Source organism: Mustela nigripes, chromosome 3 (assembly GCF_022355385.1).
Source record: "Mustela nigripes isolate SB6536 chromosome 3, MUSNIG.SB6536, whole genome shotgun sequence".
NCBI classification, from domain to species: Eukaryota; Metazoa; Chordata; class Mammalia; order Carnivora; family Mustelidae; genus Mustela; species Mustela nigripes.
This window is the reverse complement of record NC_081559.1, coordinates 85,620,140-85,626,378: the sequence shown is the minus strand read 5'-3', so window position 1 is coordinate 85,626,378 and position 6,239 is coordinate 85,620,140. Positions and strand designations below refer to the sequence as shown.

General features: G+C 39.6%; 1 long non-coding RNA gene across 1 annotated transcript; it reads right to left on the bottom strand.

Moving 5' to 3' along the window:
- Positions 1 to 720: 720 nt before the first annotated feature.
- Positions 721 to 5,158, bottom strand: LOC132013044 (uncharacterized). The gene is made up of 2 exons (XR_009402858.1): positions 4,937 to 5,158; positions 721 to 895 (listed from the first exon to the last, which is right to left on the bottom strand). It is a non-coding gene; the product is annotated as an uncharacterized LOC132013044 (long non-coding RNA).
- Between the last annotated feature and the right edge of the window lie 1,081 nt (positions 5,159 to 6,239).

The following is a 6,239-nucleotide window of genomic DNA, read 5'->3' as shown; positions in this document are numbered from 1 at the left end:
TGAGATGGAGGTAAGGGATTTGTTGGCTGTATCCTCATTATTATGACCACTACTGGGCTGAGGAAAGAGACAGCATGTTTACATGGAGAGTAAGTAGAATGGGGGGGCTAGAGATTCAAGTAACCGAGGCAAGAATGGATGGAACAAATTTGCTCAGAATAGAGGAGAGGGCACTATCTATGGATTTTGCTGAAGCCCCGTACAATCCTAGGGGGGCACAATTCATGTTGTATTCTGTGTGAATTTAGCCGACTGGAGCACAACTCTAGGAGGTGACACTGACATAGACTACAATCCACTTGGTGCCAGCAGGGCTATGCACGGCCAACCACCCTAGAAACGCAAAGCCTGCGTGGAGGGCTAGCAGTTTACCTTTCCACCCCAGCCGTGTGACAGTTAAAACTGAGGATCTCTCCACAGAAATCAAGGTTAATGGCTAGGCAGCCAGGCTCTATTTGACAATGACAATCAACAGAGAAGTACAGCTCCGTATTCTGTATTACCAACCCAATATTCTTCTAATACCAGTCACTGTGTGTTTGTTGAGCACTTCTCTTGCCTTGCTCAGTGCTAGCCTAAGGGTTTGAGGAATGCCAAAAGTGCTAAACAATAAGGAGCCGAAGCTGATTATAATCTAGTTTGGAAGACAAAACCTATCTACTCACTCAAAACTGTTAGGAGATACTGCAGAATAATGTGGAGTGAAACAAACACGAAAGGTTAAAAGAGTTTCATTTAATTGAGAGAAAAGGAAATTCAAGATCATCTTGTTTAGTGGTTTTCAAACTGTGTTTCCGGGAACCTTGGGGCTTCGCGGCGATGCTTTAGGAGTTCCACAGAGTGATGTATTCTCTGACAGACACTGAAGATTTAAATTGCTCTAGGAGATTCTCAACTGCAATGTTTGTAATAACAACAACAACAACAAAATTAGAAACAACCTAAATGTCTTTCAATAGGGATCTGTCTAAATAAATTATGGTGCCATCATACAATGGAATACTAAATAGCTGTTTTTAAAGGAAAAATAAATCTGTATGTATTGTTAGAGAAAGATCTTCAAGGCTTATAATTAAGTTAAAAATACAACTTGCAGAAAAATATGAATCATGTAATACTATTTGTGTGAATAAAATACATATGCATGTATATATGTATGTTTGTGTATACATTAAGTATTCTTTCTGGAAAAACACAATGTATTGAGAGTTTTCTCTCTTGGCAGTGAGGCTGGGAGTGGCATGGGGGGAAATGAAAATTATTAATCTCGCTCAACCCTCTCATTTTACTGATATAAAACTGAGACTCAGGAATAGTGTGACTTACCCTAGGTCATATTGATAGGATTAGCAAAAAACTCCAAACCCAAACCCAAATTTTGATTTCTTGATTGCTCCTCTTTACACCTCTGGGAAAAAATCAATGTGGGCAGGAATTACTTACAGAGCAGTCAGTCTTTCTTGCCTGTTTCCTACATTTCCCACCTTTCTCTGCCCTAAGTCATCTCTATCCTATATACAATTAGCTTTTCTCTTTGCCTAAATAGTACACTTTCACTCACCAAGCAACGGTACTCTAAGTTATCAATGAATTTTACCGAATAGGGTTTTAGTCCTGGAAAGACAGACTTTAGACAGAGTCTGTCTTCACCTCGGGGCAACCACAATAACACACTTAATGACTGTTGGTTCACCTCAAAATGCCTGTCGGCTTCATAGCTTCCCTTGGGGATAGTGGCTCCAGGCAAAAGCAGGACGTTGCTCTGTCCCCCACTGAATGTGGGATCTTAGACAATTGACAGAACTCTTCTTTTTTTTTTTTTTTTTTTTAAGATTTTATGTATTTATTTGACAGAGAAGGAGAGATCATAAGTAGGCAGAGACGCAGGCAGAGAGAGAGAGAGGGGGAAGCAGGCTCCCTGCCGAGCAGACAGCCCAATGTGGGGCTCAATCCCAGAACCCTGGGATCATGACCTGAGCCAAAAGCAGAGGCTTAACCCACTGAGCCACCCAGGTGCCCCTGGCAGGACTCTTCTATCCTCCAGTTTTCACATTTGTAACTAGGGCTATGACCTGAGGCTCTCACCTAACATGGGGTTGCTGTGAGAAAAGGATGATGTAATGGACATAGAGGCTTAAAACAGCTCTTCCCATTTTCAAGGGAATTAGTACATTTTGGGAGAGTCAGAATTCAAGCTCTGTCCCTCACAGTGTGTGACCTTAGACAAGCTGCATGTTGCAGTCTCTGTAACTATCAGTATCGTCTGTTAATTGAGAATAGAACACCTAACTCCTGAAGTTTTTTCAAGAATAAATGAGTTGGTAGATTCAAGTGATTAATTTAGGGTTTGACACACAAAGCACTCAGATAAGATTAACTGGGGCACCTGGATGGCTCAGTGGGTTAAAGCCTCTGCCTTCGGCTCAGGTCATGACCACAGGATCCTGGGAGCCTGCTTCCTCCTCTCTCTGCCTGCATCTCTGCCTACTTGTGATCTCTGTCTGTCAAATAAATAAAATCTTAAAAAAAAAAAGATTAACTGTTACTGTTTTATTGCTATATTTTAAAATATAGCAACAAATTATTATATATAATATACTATTATATGTTATACATAATATTATATAATATTATACTATAATAATAATAATATTAACAAATTATTTGTTGTTTGTTCAGGTCTATTGGTGATAGGTCACTTCAGTGCTTTCTCCTTTTAGCATCATTAATATCTTTTCAGATTCTCCTTTGAGCATCAAGCAAATCAGGAAAACTATTTTTTTTTGTCAAGAAATTAAGTTATTGGAGGCGACTGGGTGGCTCAGTCTGTTAAGTCTCTGACTTTGGCTTGGGTCAAGATCTCAGGGTCCTGGGATTGAGCCCCACACGGTCATTGCTGTTGTCACTGTCCTGGGGCACTGTGCTCAGCAGGGAGTCTGCTTGTCCTTCTCCCTCTCCTTCTTCTTCCCCCTCCCCACCCCGCCTCCTGCTCTCTGCCTTTCTCACAAATAAATAAATTTTTTAAAAGTCTTAGAAATAAGAGATTGTTATCATTTCTGTACCTTTGTATAACATTCTTTACTAAGCAGCTACCATGTGTAAGGCTCTCGGCTAGATATTGGAGACACAGAGGTGAAAAAGACATGGTTCTTATATAAAGATGCTTTGATTCCAGTAGGCTGTCCTTCATTCTCAATAGTGATAGTCCTTGGTCCAAGAAAAACTAATGATATTTGTTGTAGATACGGGACAAAGTGTAGGCAGTGACATTAATAATTGGTTTGTAGGCTATAGAGGTAGATCAAATGATAGAGCTCAGTTCTGAAATTTTTGGTCTTTAGATCCTTTTATGTTCTTAACAGTTATTTAGGATCCTACTAAGCTTTTTAAAATATGGCTTATAGTTGGGAAAACTGGACAGTCACATGCAAAAGAATGAAACTGTACCCCTATCTTGTATCATACCAAAAAAATCAACTTAAAATGGATTAGAGGCTTAACTTTAATATCTGAAAAGGTGCTCAACATTGCTAATCATCAGGGAAATGCAAATCAAAACCACAATAAGATAACCACCACGTGGGTCACCTGGGTGGCTCAGCGGGTTAAGCCTCTGCCTTTGGCTCAGGTCAGGATCTTGGGGTCCTGGGATCGAGCCCCACATCGGGCTCTCTGCTCAGCGGGGAGCCTGCTTCCCCCCCGACCCCATCTCTCTCTGCCTGCCTTTCTGCCTACTTGTGATCTCTCTCTCTCTCTGTCAAATAAATAAATAAATAAATAAATAAATAAATAAATCTTTAAAAAAGATAACCATCTCACATCTGTTAAAATGGCTGTCATGAAAAAAAAAAGAAGAGGTAAATGTTGGTGATGATATGGAGAAAGGGGAACTCTTGTGCCCTGTTGGTAAGAATGTAAATTGGCACAATCACTAAAGAAAACAAACGTAAAGGTTCATCAAAAAATAAAAGCTAGAACTACCATATGATCCAGCAATCCCACATTCGAAGAGTCACAGAGTCAAAGAGATATCTGTACCCCGTGTTCACTGCAGCCTATTCGCAGTAGTCAAAATATGGTAACAGCTGAAGTGCCCATCAATGCATGCATGGATAAAGGAGATAGGATGGAATATTATTCAGCCATGAGAAAGAAGGAAATTTTGCTCTTTGAGACAACATGGATGGAGCTTGAGGGCATTATGCTAAATTAAATAAGAAAGACAGAGAAAGACAGACATTACCTGGAATTATCTAAATAGAAAGCCAGACTCATAGAAATAGAAAACAAAAAAGTTGTTGCCAGGAGCTGGGGAGTGGAAGGGAATAGGGAAAGTTTGGTGAAAAGGTATAAACTTTCAGCTATGAGATGAATAATGTCAGACGATCTAATGTGTAACATTGTAGCTACACTAGATAACACTGTATTATATAATGGAAATATGATAAGAAAGTAGAACTTAAGTGTTCTCACCAAAAAAGAAAAAAAAAAAGACTAAAATGTGAGGTGATGGATGTGTTAATTAACCAGAAGGGAACAATCCTTTCATAGGGTATATGTATATCAAATCATTATATTGCACACTTTAAATATCTTGCAAATTTATCTGCCAATTATACCTCAATAAAACTGAAAAAAATACAAAAAATAACATATGGGTTATAGCTATTGTAAACTGTATATTGGAAATCAAAGCAGAAACATTTGAAAATACTTTATTTACTGTTATTTTACTTATTCTTTAAAATAATACACTAACTATTGTTAATATTAACATTAAGTTACATAATATCTTAACAAAATAATATATTTTAATATTTAATTTTATTAAAATGAGAATAAACTGATTATAGGTTCAGATAAATAGCACATTTTTGAAAAATTATTGTATTGTTGTGGTAGAGAAGAGATGATAATCAGTTGAGTTTTGACTTACCTTGGAGAAAGGAAAAAAGGGGAAAAAATGAGCTATTCCGTGGTGGTGCATAAATTCCTAGAAGAGTGGTTGACATCCAAGGATGTCAACCCACGACATGTGATTCAGTCAGACATATAGCCGTCCAGACTTCTTTGTGGCTTAGGTTTGGAGGCCATCAATGTTATCCCGATCTTGCTGTGCCCTTTTTGTCTCTGTCCTTGAGAGGTGCCTGTCCAAGGATGTCCCTCAGCAGTGAAGGCTGTATGTTGTGCAAGGGGGAGAGAGCTACTTGGAAACTCTGACGTTTGGCTTTTTCAGCCAAAGACGTTGGAGAGATATCATTAGGAGCGATAAAGGCAGTGCTGGGACAGATAGAGCATAGTCTCAGCACCACGCAGGGAGATGAGAGGGAATGAACTTCCCACACCCCCACTTTCATTAAAAGTGGATCAACAACCGAGTCTAAACTTGACATTGCCACCTTTGTGTCTTGGAAGTCAGTTGTACTTAGCCCAGTCTACTCTGTGCTTCCTGAATCTGAACATGCTTCTTACAATTCTGCTCTTTCACTTTTTCTTGATAGAATACTTAGCTCCAGGTTGAGCACTTAGCAAATCTAAAATATCCAAAGTTAGAGCCATCGTCTTCTTTCTGAAATCTGTTTTCTTCTCTATTTCCCAGTGTCTATGTATAGTATCAGTGTTTTCCCAGCCATCAAGGATAGAAAATGCAGTCATCTTCGATACCCACACCCCCAATCTGCCAGTTCTGACTTTACAAGAAGTCTGAACCCAGTGAGGCAGAACCATGCAATGATTTTGCAGTTCCTCTAGTCGGCTGCTTTCTCCAGTGTTCTGTTGAATTTCCCTTCTCTGTCCTTTAAAACCTTTTCACCTGTTCCCAGAGCTCTTGGTTACTTCCTATAGCCCAGATTGATTCATTTTCAATTATTGAAGTCCTAGTCCAGGTAAAGTCAGACCTTTGCTTTTGTTTCCAATTCAAAGCACGTCACCCTATCCCGCAAATCTGTAGTGACCGGAAGTGGGAGGCCCACCCCCACATCAGTGGCACCTCACTGTGGCTGCCCTATGGAATCTTAGGATTTTGATGACCCAGAGATTCTTGTTTGTCTCCGCTTTTTTCCTTTACCACGTGGAAAAGTTTCCTGAGGTTACCTGGTTCTTTTTCCATCATTGTACATTGAGTGTGTAGGGGACAAAGAACTTGTTATTTACTTTATAGTTCTCTAGATCAAAATGAGCAACATCTAGACCCGATAGAGGATGTCACGAGATCCTGACCCTGGGACCTAGTCCCATGA